This window comes from Struthio camelus, chromosome 32, assembly GCF_040807025.1.
Source record: "Struthio camelus isolate bStrCam1 chromosome 32, bStrCam1.hap1, whole genome shotgun sequence".
In the NCBI taxonomy this organism is placed as follows: domain Eukaryota; kingdom Metazoa; phylum Chordata; class Aves; order Struthioniformes; family Struthionidae; genus Struthio; species Struthio camelus.
In genome coordinates, this window is record NC_090973.1 from 4,650,524 (window position 1) to 4,664,250 (window position 13,727).

At 56.1% G+C, this 13,727-nt stretch overlaps 2 long non-coding RNA genes across 2 annotated transcripts; one reads left to right on the forward strand and one right to left on the reverse strand.

Annotated features, from left to right (window-relative positions):
- The first annotated feature begins 3,692 nt into the window (after window positions 1–3,692).
- LOC138063492 (uncharacterized) lies at window positions 3,693–6,700 on the forward strand. The gene is made up of 4 exons (XR_011137070.1): window positions 3,693–3,769; window positions 4,055–4,156; window positions 5,228–5,305; window positions 6,577–6,700. It is a non-coding gene; the product is annotated as an uncharacterized lncRNA (long non-coding RNA).
- A 1,038-nt stretch (window positions 6,701–7,738) lies between these two features.
- On the reverse strand, window positions 7,739–10,361 carry LOC138063485 (uncharacterized). Its single transcript, XR_011137061.1, has 4 exons — window positions 10,145–10,361; window positions 8,628–8,785; window positions 8,254–8,317; window positions 7,739–7,978 (listed from the first exon to the last, which is right to left on the reverse strand). It is a non-coding gene; the product is annotated as an uncharacterized lncRNA (long non-coding RNA).
- Window positions 10,362–13,727: the final 3,366 nt, after the last annotated feature.

Below are 13,727 nucleotides of genomic sequence, written 5' to 3' on the forward strand. Positions count from 1 at the left end.
GCAGCCCCATCCTTCCTCCCCTTGCCCGCTGCCTCAGTGCCTCAGCGAGATGCCTGGCAGGCGTGTGGTGCACGCAGGCCTTCCCGAAAGGAGCAGCTGCCTTTGCAGCTGGGCCCTGGACCTGCATCTCCCCCATGCCACTCTGGGGAAAGGGGGCACAAAGGCTGTGCGCCAGCATGGTCTTCAGCCCCGCGTGCTGCCAGGCAGCTGCCCTGTGATGCAGGGAGCCCTTCCAGGCAAGGCATCTGTTGTGCTCGTAAGGCTTTGCAGGGGGGCTACTTGGGGGCAGGCAGGCAGCAGAGGTCTTGACGCGAGGGCCAAGCAGGGCCGTGGGTGGGAACCCTTTGTGGTGGCACTCAGGGCAAAGGAGTCGGGGCTCTTGGGCTCTTGGCTTGTGACTCTTGCCTGAAGGATTTGGGTGCCTTGAGGTGGGCTAGGCATGTTGTGCGTGGGAGCTGCCTGCCAAAGGGGCAAAGGAGGCTCCTTCTGAGTGCCTGTGCCACCAATTTCTTCTCTTGTAGAGCCTGGAAACTGTCCCACCACTGCTCCCAGTCTCCGCACCCAGCAGCAAGGACGTAAGTGCCACTCCTAAGCCCCATATGCTCAGCCGGGTGCTGCTGTCTGTGCACTCGGAGCTTGTCCAGGGTGTGCCCACGGCTTGCTCGGTGCAGGTTTTCTAGGCCCACAGAAAAAAGAGGCCTGTTGAAAAGAGGGTGAAAAGTGCAGGCTGTGCGGCTGGTGTGCGTGTTAGAGGGAGGGTAGGAGGCAAGAGTAGAGGCGGCGGTGGGCGAGTGCTGCATGGGCGTGGGGAAGGGCTGTGTTTGGGGGTGATGTGGCGAGGCTGTTGGTGCTGCGGGGTGTGAGGCGTTTGGAGGGTGAGGCTGGGCGGGTGGAGGTGGGAGCAGGGCCGTGTTGTGGTGGGTGGCGGCAAGTGGGCGAGGAGGAGTTGGTGGTGGGCAGGTGGGAGTGTTGGAGCGGGTAGGGGAAGAGGAGGTTTGCTGAGAATTGTTGGGAAAGGGTGTGTGTGTGGGGAGAGGTGGGCATGGTGGTGAGCGTAGGAGGGCGGCTGTGTTGGGTGGCCGTGGTGGGAGCCCGTTGGCCCGAGCAGCATGAGGTGTAGGCAGGTAGGGAGGGGCCCCGCATGCAGCCTGATCAGCAAGTGCGCGTGGCGAAGGTGCGTCCGCTGTGCGGGGCTTGTGCCGAGGCCACAGTGGTGCTGGGGATGTAGCAGCAGCTTGCTGTCCCTGCGTGGGTGATGCTCGGTGACAATGTGGCCTTGGTGTCTTTGCAGGTGGCCGCCAGAGCAGCTGTGAGCACGGCCAGAGAGAAACCGCGGCGGTTCCTGAGGGCGCAGCGGCGGGGAAAGCCTCCTGGCGCGGAGCCACCAGAGCTGGTGAGGGCTGGGGCCAGGGCAGGGCAGTGTGGTGGCAGCTGTGTGCCAGTGCTGTGTCAGGAAATGGCCCGGGGGCCCCTTTGGTGGTGGCTCTGAAGGAGGGGCACCCAAGGCAGGCCCAGTGGGTGCCCCACAGCACCGGCAGCGTGATGGGGCTCGGAGCTAGCATCTGAGCGGCCACGGAGAAGGCCGTGTGAGGGTGGGTGTTGGAGGCACAAAAGATTCTGCAGTGGCCACAGCACCTTGGCGGCTGTGCGCCAGCAGTGGGCCGGGCCGGGCCAGGCAAGGATGGGGCAGTGGCTCTTGGAGTTTGCCAGCAAGGCTGGTGTGCAGTGCTGGCGGTGGGGGTGCGGGAGGTCTTTGAGGAAGGAGCTTCTGAGGATGTGCAGGGCAAATGTGGTCTGAGGCTGGTGAAGTCGTTGCTAGTGGAGTTGTGGAGGGAAGAGGCTGGGAGGTGAGAGCGGGGCTGCCTTGAGCGCAGCACCGCCGATGGCCCCTTTGTGCCTGGAAGTGCTTGATGGCCAGGAGGGGTGTTGCCTGGAGGAGTAGGGGCGGGGGGCTGCTAAGGGCACTGGGGCGGGTTGTTGTGCGGTGGGCAAGCAGGCGGTGCTGGAAGTGGTGGTGGGTGGCAGGCAGCAGGAGGAGGGAGCGGCAGTGTCGGTGGGGGCATGGGTGCCATGGTGGGAGGAGGCAGGAGGGAGAGAGGCTGGTGTGTGGGTGTGTGGGGAGAGGAGGGCGAGTGGGTTGCGGGGAGGTGGGCCCGATGGGTGGGCCAGGGGTGGCACTGGCGGTGGCAGCGCCAGGTGCCTGGCACCTGCCAGGGAGCTCGGCACCGTGGGGAAGACCCTGCTTGTGGTGGGAAGGTGCAGGGCAAAAGCTGCGTAGTTGGTGTGGAGGGAAGGGAAGAGAGAGAGGCTGTAGTTGGCGTGGGAGCAGAGAGGTGGGCTGGCTGTGGTGCGGGCTCACTTGTGGGCCCTTGGAAAGGGAGCGAGGTGAGGTGGGAGGCTGCTGAGCAGAGGGGCGCTGTTGCTGCTTGGCACCACGTTGGCCAGGAGTAGGGCTGGCGTGCTGTGTTGCGCTGCAAAGGCCTCCTTTGCTTTGTCAGGCTGTGGAGAGGGCCAGCAGGGTCGCCTCGGAGCCCGGGAGAGAGCAGGAGGCGGCGAGCAGCAGCGGCGGCATCGGTGCTCAGGTATGAGCTAAGGAGCGAGCTGAGGCGCGAGAGGTTGTGAGGAAGGGCTTTGTTGGGGCTCTGTTGGTGGGCAGAGGTGGTGGTCTGCTGGGGGAGGGTGATGTGAGGTTGAGCTGCTGCCCCCAAAAATGCTCCTGAGCAGAGCAGCCCTGGCGTGGGCAGAGAAGGAGCCCATGTTTGCTTCTCTCCCGGCTCCACCAAGCAGACCCATGATTCCCTCGCTTGCCCACTGGCTCCCTGAGACGGCAGCTTGGCCGCAGGCTTGGGGCAGGCACGTGGTGCATGCAGGCCTTCCTGAAAGGAGCAGCTGCCTTTGCCGCTGGGGCCTGGACGTGCAGCTGGGGCCCGCATTAGGCACTCTGGGGAAAGGTGGCGCAAAGGCAGTGCGCCAGCATGGTCTTCAGCCCCGTGTGCTGCCCGCCAGCTGCCCTGTGATGCAGGGAGCCCTGCCAGCCAAGGCATCTGTTGTGCTCGTAAGGCTTTGCAGGGGGGCTACTTGGGAGCAGGCAGGCGGCAGAGGCCCGAGGCGAGGGCCTAGCAGGGCCGTGGGTGGGAACCCTTTGTGGTGGGAGTCAGGGCAAAGGGGTCGGGGCTCTTGGGCTCTTGGCTTGTGACTCTTGCCTTAAGGATTTGGGTGCCTTGAGGTGGGCTAGGCATGTTGTGCGTGGGAGCTGCCTGCCAAAGGGCCAAAGAAGGCTCCTTCTGAGTGCCTGTGCCACCAATTTCTTCTGTTGTAGAGCCTGGAAAGCCTCCCACTTCCAGTCCCGGTCTCCGTACCCAGCAGCAAGGACGTAAGTGCCGCTCCTAACCCCCACATGCTCAGGTGTGTGCTGCTCTGTGTGCACGCGTAGCTTGTCCAGGTTGTGGCCATGGGTTCCTCCGTGCATGTTTTCCAGGCACACAGGGAAAACGGGCAGGCCTCTGGAAAAGGCATGCAGCCTGAGCAGCAAGCGCCCGTCCCGAAGGTGTGGCACTTCCTGTGTGGGGCTGGTCGTGTGCCCACAGTGGTGCTGAGGATGCAGCAGCCCCTTGCCCTCGCTCTGCTGGTGATGCTCGGTGACAATGTGCCCTTGGTGGCTTTGCAGGTGGCGCAGAAGCAAGCTGCGAGCATGGCCAGGGAGAAAGCACGGAGGGTCCTGAAAAAGCAGCGCCCGGGAAGGCCTTCTGCCCAGGAGAGAGCAGAGCTGGTGAGGGCTTGGGCCAGGGTGGCAGAGTGTGGTAGCAGCTGCATGCCACTGCTGTGGCAGGAAGTGGGAGCAGGGCCCCTTTGCTGTGGATCGGAAGGAGAGGTGGCCAAGCTGGGTGCAGAGGGTGCCAGCACATTGACAGCGTGCTGGGGCTCGGAGCCAGTGTGTGCAGGGACATGTAGAAGTCTGTGTGGGGGTGCTGGAGGCCCATAAGGCTGTGCGGTGGCCACAGCACCTTGACAGCTGGTGATTCTCCCTGATAATTTGGCCTTCCTCTCTTTGCAGGCAGTGCACAGACAACCTGCCAGTACAGCCATGAGGACGCCATGGAGGCTTCCTAGGCAGAAGCAGCGTAGATGGCCGTTTGCAGAGGAGGATACAGAGCCGGTGAGGCCTTCAGGCAGGGCAGCACAGCATGCTGGCAGCTCTGCCCCACTCCTGGTCCAGGAAATGGCACCAGGGCCTCTTTCCTGGTGGAGCTGAACAAGGGGCGCCCAACCAAGGCACAGCGGGTCCCACAATGCTTCCAGCCTGATGGGACTCAGAGCTAGTGCTTGCACCGACATCTAGGAGCCTGTGTCAGGGTGTTGGAGGCACAGAAGGCTCTGCGGGACTCACAGCACCTTAACAGTAGCCCAGTCAGTGAGATGTGATGGGCAGGGATGGCAAAGTGCCTGTTCACAGAATCACAGAATCACAGAATCACAGAATCGTTTAGGTTGGAAGGGACCTCTGGAGATCATCTAGTCCAACCTCCCTGCTCAAGCAGGGTCACCTAGAGCATATTGCCCAGGATCACATCCAGACGGCTTTTGAATATCTCCAGGGAAGGAGACTCCACCACCTCTCTGGGCAACCTGTTCCAATGCTCTGTCACCCTCACAGTCAAGAAGTTTTTTCTCAGGTTCAGATGGAACTTCCTGTGGTTCAGTTTCTGCCCATTGCCTCTTGTCCTGTTGCTGGGCACCACGGAGAAGAGGCTGGCCTCATCCTCTTGACACTCCCCCTTCAGATACTTGTACACGTTGATGAGATCCCCTCTCAAAATCTGTTCGCATTGCATCTGTTCGCATGTGCATCTGTTCGCATTTCCCAGGAAAGATGCTGTGCACTGCTCCTGGTCAGGGTCAGGGAGGTCTTTCCAGAAGGAGCCTCTGAGCATCCATAGGCCAAATCTGGGCTTAGGCCTTTTTAGACCTTGCTAACCAAGAAACAGGACAAGGCTGAGCATGGCTCAGTATGCGGCATGTTCCGCTGGATGCCTGCAGTTCTGGAAGCAACAGACTGGGAGCTGAGAAAGAGGTTCCCTTCAACCCAACACGATTGCGATTGTTGATGCGATTGATCCCCAGAGTCTTGCATGGAGGAGTAGGCCGGGCAGGGGGGATCCTCACCCCTTCTCCAGGACTAGGGCTGGCTTCATCCCTTGCCCTGCAAATAATTCCTTTTCTTTTTCAGGCTCAGAAGAGGGCCAGGAGAGCCCTGTCGGACGCCCACACAGAGCAGGACACAGCAAGCAGTGGCATCGGTGCTCAGGTACCAGCTAAGCACACAGCTGAGACCACAGATGTTGGCGGGGGCTGTGCTCGTGGGCATAGGTGGTGGGCTCCAGGGGGAGCACAGTGTGAGGTTGAGCTCCTGCCCCCGAAAACGCTCATCGGAGCAGCCATGGCGTGGGCAGAGGAGGAGACCATCTTTGCTTCTCTCCCGGCCCCACCAAGCAGACCCATCCTTCCTCCACTTCCCCACCGCCTCACTGAGACGCCCCCTTCACCTCAGGCTTGGGGCAGGTGTGTGGTGCATGCAGCCCTTCCCGAAAGGAGCGCCTGCCTTTTCAGCTGGGGCCCATGACACTCTGGGAAAAGGCTGGGCCACAAAGGCTGTGCGCCAGCGTGGTCTTCAGCCCCGTGTGCCAGCCAGCTCACATCTGAGGTGGGGAACCCCACAACCAAGGCATCTGTTGTCCTTGTAGGCTTTTGCAGCCTCCCTCCTTTGGGCTCCCTTTGGGGCAATGGGCTACTGCCCAGAAGAAAAAAGGAGAAAACTGAGAGGTCACTACCTGACCAAGGAAGCCAAGAAGGTGAGAGCCTGCATATTGCAGCCATCAAGTGTACACAGGGCTGTGAGAGCTTCCCAGACACTCCTGTCCCTTTCCCAAGCCCTGTTAATCCCCTACACTGCTCACAGGACAGGGATGGACCAGGGTTGGCAGTTACCGGCGACACAGGTCCCCTGGTAAGCAAGCACTGTGAGGGCAGGGACTAGCCCCTATGCAGCCTGCAGTGAGACAGGCCCAGCACTGGCACACTCCAGGTTGCTCCTTCTCCCAAGGGCCGTGTCACATAGAAGCCTGGCTGTGCTCCCCCAGCCCCTGGCACCAAGGCTGTGCTGCTGCCTGCGTGGTGGCAGTGGGCCTCAGAGGGACATGGGGGGATTGCGCTAGGCTCCTTCCCCAGTGCTGAGCCCAGCACTTGTGACACACCTGGCACTGATTTGTTTCTGCTGTAATTGTGAATATAATTCATGTACCTGCTTCCCAGCTAGCCTAAACACAGTATTTGGGGATGGGATTACCAATGGCAACCTGAGCATCTTGATTAGAAGAGGCAGGGCTGTGTAAAAGACAGAAAACCCTTTGCTAGGGTTTGTCAGGGTGCTGGGTTTTGGTAAGAGATACACAGTCACCAGGCTGCTGCAGAAAATTTTTACTACAGTGAGGTGGAAGGAGATGGCTGAGAAAGTCTTTCTGTGGCAGAAGGGGTTCCCAATCTCATGAATAGGATACTAACACATCCTATCCCTGGCAGGATTGAAAGGACAGGAATGCTGCTCCGCAGTCACCAGCACAAAAACGTGGATATTCCCAAGGAGAATCATCATGCAGACAACTAGAACCAGCAGGAAGAGGAAGGCCTGAAATTCTGGGACATCAGTGCACCCTAGAAGGCTACATTTCATAACAGACGTCCCACTGTCCCACGCATATTACATGGGATAGCACTAGATCGCCACTGGAAAAGGACATTCATGAAGTTCATTTGAAATACGTTAGTGTAACTTTGTTAGGCTTAAACATGAGAAACAAATGAAACCAGATTACATCACGTGCTCATTAAAAACTTTGTACTTAACAACACTCTTAAGTTCTCCTACTAGCCACCCTGCAGATTAGAGGCAATGACAAGCTCACTGTGGTTCCCACAATCTTACAAGCTCCCAGGGGAAAGTCACACAGTGTGAAGTGAAATCACAGGAATAAAGTGTCTTGGAGGTTTAACGGGGCTTGCTGAGGGCTGTTAGAGATGGAGCTGGTGCCGGAAATCCATGTCCCTCCCCAGGCACTGATTAGACCAAAGCATCACAGGCATCGCTTGCAGGAAGACAAAGGAAAGGGACAAACGGCTCTGCCCTCAAGTAGCACTTTTGATGTGCGGCCACTCTTCCATTAATGACACACACAGACACACAGAGTTTCAATGGTCTGCTTCAGTGCAGTCGACACATCCCTGCTGCCCCAGCCCTGTGTAACTCTCCCCACATTATCCTCCATCCTCAAGCACTGCCTCGCAGTGCTGACATACAATCTCTGCAACCTCAACTTTCCTGATATTCCTCAGGCCTAGCCTGCAGCACCCCTGAAACCTGACCCCATTTGTTGGGGCCCAACGTCTTCACCAGAAACCCCATGCGAGAGCAAAAAACTGATCCCCAGCCCCCAAGTCCCACTGTTGCCTCTTCAGCATAAATCACAAGCCACACTACACAACTCCTGCTCCTCTTATCCCTGAACTTCCACTCACCACTGCTGCAACAGCTAGATAACAGGTTGGACATCCTAGGAAATGTAAAATGGCACTCGATAGCTGCTGAAGCAATGGAAGGCTGGTCTCTGGAATTACTCCCCACTCCTCTGCACTGAGTACATTTCCAGGAGAGATTACTACCCAGCTCACGGGGAGGTACCTCCGCACCAGCACCCACAGTTAGGTGTCCAGCTCTCTGCACTGAATCTCCTCCTAGGCATCTTCCTCAGGATGAATTGCATCCCACTGCAAAACCAACTTATTCTCTTCAGGGATGGCAAGGGCACTCCAACCTGTGGCTCTCTGCACTTCAAACACCTCAGTTTAGCCAAGGCAGAGCCTCTTCCTGGGGTCTTCATTTTTCCAAGGACACAGAACACCTTTTCTGCCCAAACCCTCCACCTCCCTGCCAAAAAAAAAAAAAAAAGAAGAAAAAAAGAAAAAAAGAAACAAGATTTGAGAGCTGGAGAAAATGCTTTGCTGTGAGGGCTTCAGATTCTGCCACAGACACATGAACTTCCTCCCACAGAGCCACCTCCCCAGCTAGCAGGCAAGGGCAGGGACACGGTGGAGTAAGGAAATGTAGCTTGTGAGCTGTATGGTAGGAGCTGAGAGAAGGGGTCAGATACCCGTGTCCTGTTTAATAGACTCAGTCACAAAACCATCAAGGAGACATTTTACCCTGAAGAACTTCAAAACATGAGCCCTGAAGACAGCAGAATCTACAAAATTGAGAAGATCATTCCTGTAAAGGAAGAAAGAAACAGCTGCTGGTAAAGTGGCACGGCTGGTCCAGCAATTTATCAGTTGCCCAGAAGCCTCCCAAGTCTGCACGTCTAGTTTTTGGGCTTGGAGCTGGGGGAAATAAAAGGAGAGAGGACAGTGTTTTTAAGATCATACTGCCCAGCAATGACAGCCCCAGGATTTGCCCCCAAACACAACTCAGACTTTGTCGTAGAGCAGGTGAGGCCCCCGGAGCACTCAGGCGAGTGAGACCTGGGGCTGGCAGAAGTACAATACCTGCACAGATGGGAAAAACATCAAAGGGAAGCTACCTTTGAAACTGTGCTGCTGGGTATGACATGGCACTATCCTTCGCAGAGAGGCTGTTCACCACTCCTCTCCAGCTTGATGGAAAGTAGGAACAATCTTCTTAGCTCCCACAGCAAAGCTCCAACCATTGACTTCCCAGCCATAGTCCTGGTCTACAATGCTACGATTAAGAAAACAAAGCTTAAAACAGACAACAATCTTCAAAGCTTGTGTACAGCCAGGGGCCTAGTGCAGGGGAATTAGCTGCCTGATTCAGAGATTAGGTCTCAGCTCAGACCTCAGCTTAGATTAAGCTCACACCTAAGCTTTAGACGCTCTTGACAACTGAAATTAGGTGGAACATATTCACCTTTGTTAGCTCTCAATTCCTATTTCCTTCTTTCTGGGGGCATCAGGACCTTCATATCCCACACCCACCTACTTGATACTTCCAGTCTTTTCGAAGGCAGCCACTTCTGGCTTTTTCCCCGAATGCCACCACAACTGACGCGTGAGAGAACACTGAGTTACCTGCCAAGGCTTACACTGTGCAGCAGGCAGGAGGCAGAGGCAGGACCTGCCAGACACTTTTGGAGTTGCAGTATTGTTCCTCAAGTGTCCCGTATGAGCAGAGAGCAGTGTGAATCTCCAATAAGCGCATGGAACTACAAGGAGATCACACTCCCTATGATGCACTGAGGAGGAGTACTAAACTGTCTCTCCTGTGTGGGCAACGCGCAGTATGTTAACCACACTTGGAACCAGAACAAGATGATGCCCAGGATGAGACCGCAGCTGCTGCATTTCTGAGCAAGAACGGAACAATTTGGCCCAAGCTTTTGGCTTTGCAAAACTGAGTTCTTATCTATTTCTTTGCTCTATCCAAGCACTGCGTGAAGGGAAACTGGACAGAACTTGTCCTGAGTGAAAGCATGTTGAGCCCCACTTCTAGAGCTGGAATGGCAGCTCTGCTGGGGAATGAGAAACAGAAGTGATAACTGCAAAGAGCTAAAGAACGGAGGGGGTGCTATCAGTCTCCGACAATTGTATACACCTTGCAGAAAGGTGCAGAGTCTAAGCTGTTCTTCTGCACTTCCCCTGTGGGAAGCCTTCCTTGAGGAAATCTATTGCTTTCTGATTCACTTGTGCAGAGCACCTCGGATAAATCACCCTCTTCCTCATTTTCCCCAGGGGCCAAGGGGACCATGTCTTCATCTGGACGAAAGATGATGGTCCACAAAGGGACCAGATTCTTCTTTAGACTGTTTTCTGCTGCCCAGATGAAGTGGGATAAGTCATGCCTCCTAAATACTGCTTTTTCTTCATATATTCACAATGGCGTAGAAACAAAATAAATGACAGCACGAGACCTCTGGGAAAGTGCCATTTGTTGAAGAATGCTCCCCCTTCCCCTGGGAATAACACCTGGCATGAGAACATTCTTCACTCAACAGCATACAAGGAAGAGTGCAGGTATTTCTGGTTGAAAACAGTCAATCAGCTTTCCCTAAAAAGGAAATAAGAAACAACACAAGCTTACCCCTGCACTGGCTTGCTTCACTGGCTGGATCTGGTCACGAGCATTTTCTGCTGCTCTGTAATGCCTGAGAGAAGTAGAGAAAGACAGAAATGGGCGGTTTCCATGTTGTCACATTCAATTGTGAAGAAGCCACCTGCCAGTTAAGAAAGGCTTTTCGAAGAGCTGAATCTGGCTACCACCTCTGCTGCACACATGAACAAGGGAAAACATCCCGTCAGCTTGCAGCACCACTCTTCTGGAGCAGCAAGACTGGGAGAGGAGGGAGAGCTGGCGTCCTTTCCCACTTTCTTCCACCTAAACCTGGCAGAAGCCCTTTCCTTTCTCTACATCAGTTTCACTAGCTGGAAGATGGGGAAGCCACCAGCTCCTCCTCCTTGGGCATCCATTGGGGAGGAATACTGAGAGTTAGGTGCTAACCTGCAAGGGAAAACATGAACATTTGCAACCATATCTGCATCCATGCAGAGCTAGCCCACTCAAACTAAACACCAGCACACTGAGCTGGCACCTTAAAGATGTTCACTTGCAGTTTAGAGGCTAGTCAGGAGACTGTCCCCATTTGGGAAGGAGTCCCCATTAAAGCAACACAGGCTCTGATGATCAAGAAAACACACAGACATTGAAGGTCTCCTCATATACATCCCTTTTCCTCCAAAAACTCATATCTTCATTGTCACCAAAGATCCACCTTTTCAAGGGGCAGACCTACAACCGACACCCACGGTATCCCACGCTCATTGTGCTTTAAAGCCATTCAATCCAGGATGGTAATAGAGACTCTGTACCCGATCAGATCCTTTCTCTGAGACCACTCTGGGCCCCAAGTTTCACCTCCCTTGATACCTGCCCTGACAGATGGGAAAGTGATAAGAGAAAAACCACCAGTCGACTTTCAGGGACAATTAAATGCATGGGTCTGGCAGGCTGACCATATTCCTAATACTGACTGGCTGGGTACGAAGTCTGAACTCGGGCAAACAGGCCCTTCAAACAGCATGTGAAAGTTTCTCAGAAACGAAGCAAGCAACTGGCTAGAGTTTCAAGTCCAAGATTCCACACTTGCCCTCATTAGTCGTTTTCTTATGACATGTGCTGGTCGCAGGTCACAAGCAGAGCTTGTCGTTTTGCAACACAAAACAAGCTTTCCCCAAATTCCTGGACCTCCTCTAAAATAATTACAAAACTCCTATGTTTGCATAAGAATGTGACAGGAATATTAAAAAAAGGACTTGTGACCTCTTATTTAAAGAAAAAAATGGAAAAAAACCTCATTGGGACAACAGTAAGTTTATACACATGACATTTGAACAAACGGATGGATAGAGAAGAAAAACACCCGGGAAACCCGGGCCCTGACCCGTGAGTGCCCTGACAACGCTCCCCCCGCCAGGCCGCGCTCCCGGCCTGCTCCTCGGCCCGGCGAGGACAGCGCCCGCTCGGGGCCGCCCCTTCCCTTTCCCCCTCACACCCGCCGCAAGAACGGCAGCTCCCACACGAGGTGTCTCGCTCCACACACACTTCCCTCCGCCGAGGCCCTGCTCTGTCCCCAGCCCTCTGTCCCCGGCCCCGCACACGGCAGCTCCTCAGCCTCCAGCACCGGCAGCTGCAGCACCCCCAGCCCCGCCCCCCACTCCGGAAGTGACGCCTCCAGCCCCAAAGTCCCGCCCACCCCGTGCTCCCCCATTGGCTCCTGGGAGGTGGGGCGGGGCCTCCCGGGGTGGGACTGGCCGGTGAGGCGGGGGTGGCAGTGCGCATGCGGGGGGGGTGGGGCGGGGCCTGAGGGGCGGGGCCGGGTCGGAGCATGCGCGCTGGTGTGGAGGCGGGGCGGAGGGGTGGGGGCGGGGCGGGGCGGGCGGTGTCCTGCTGCACCGCAGGACGGTGTGGGAATAAGGAGAATAGCCCTGAAAAGACAAAGTCCTCCTGGTGATGCCGGATGTGTCCGCAGGAAAGCTGCAGCCCCTACGCGAAGGCTGCAGTGAGGACACGCCTGCTGTGGCAGCGGGGGTGGTTCGGGGGAGCACCGCGTCTGTCCCCACAAGCTGCGTCCGGACTCTCCTCCCCTCCGCTCCTGCTCTGCTTTGAGTGTTGGAGCACCGCAGAGGGAAGGGACCAGCCCGTGGTGACCGCTGGCTGCCACCCTCGCAGGAAAGGGGTGTGAGATCACACCCTGACTGTGGCCAGGGGAGCTGAGCTCTGCTAATGGACATGGGACCCATGGTCTCACCCGTCTGTACCCACCCGAGCCTAACTCTGCCCCGAACACAGTGGGGGATCATTCATAGTTTTAAGGATTTTGTTTGTTTTCTTTTAGATTCCCCTGTCATCCCTGGGGAGGATTCTTGGTGACAGAGATCCTCAGCACTGCAACTGCACTTGGCAGTGATAAGCAGTGAAGAGCTGTGATTCCTGAGGGGCAAAAGGATTCACTGTGTCTTTGGTGCAGAGGGAGGAGAGCTGGCCTGTCCATCCCTCTTCTTCCCAGCTGCCCTGTGCCCCCAAAGTGGAGGACACTTGCACTCATGCTACCCTAAAAGGAAACAACACTGCTGAGAGCAGAGGAATCTAGTCCTAAAGTGTAGATCTCCAAGCTCAGTAGCCCTTCTCAGAGCACCTGAGGGGGGGTCTCAGCCCTCCCCTTCTAGCCAGGAACACATCAGGCTCATTCCAGCTGCCCACATCCAGCTGCCCAGCAGCATTGTCACGGCCTTAGCACCTAGATGGCTTCTCCATGGGGCAGTGAGATGACACCCAGATGCAAGGGGAGAGTTGTGCCCTTCTGGAGGGCAGCTTGCAGCCCAGCCCAACACCCCAGGGAAATAGTCCAATGTCCTAAAGATGGGGAGTCCTGAAGAGAGAGTTGGCTCACTCCCAGCCTCCAAAATGCATTGCCCAGAGCCCCACAGTCTAGAGGGGGACTTGGGCACCTCCATGTCAAGGACATGTCTGCATGCTAGGACCCACAGGGCTGGTGTCTGAATTGCATCTGAACCTCCCCCTACCCAGAGAGTCCAAGGGGAAGGACAAGGGCAGCACAGAGAGGTGGGAAAGACAGAGCAACACTATGATATTTGTGCCAAGGGCGGCAAGGACAGGGAGAGACAAGGGGCACAGAGGGTAAAGTGGTTTGGGAGGGACAGTGGTTTCTTGCCCCAGAGACTCAGGACTCATGGATTCATGGGTGCATTTGGAGCCCCACCTTGGGGCCAGGCAGGTCCTCCCCGAGACCCTGCCCTGAGGTGTGGGCGCACACTGGGGTGAACGCCCCCACTGTGGGATGTATGCGCACACTTTGGAGTATGTGTGCACATGGTGGGGTGTGTGCGTACTGTGTTGTGTGTGTGTGTGTGTGCGTGCACATTTTGGAGTATGTGTGCACACTGTGGGGTGTGTGAGCACTGTGGTGTTTATGCAATATGCAAACTCCAGAGTATGTGTGCACATTTTGGGGTATGCACACACTACAGAGTGTTTGCACTACGTGTGTGTGTGTGTGTGTGTGTGTGTGTGTGTGTGTGTGTGTACACACACTTTGGAATATATGTGCATGCTGTGGGGTGTGTTTGCAAAACGTGTGTGCACTGTG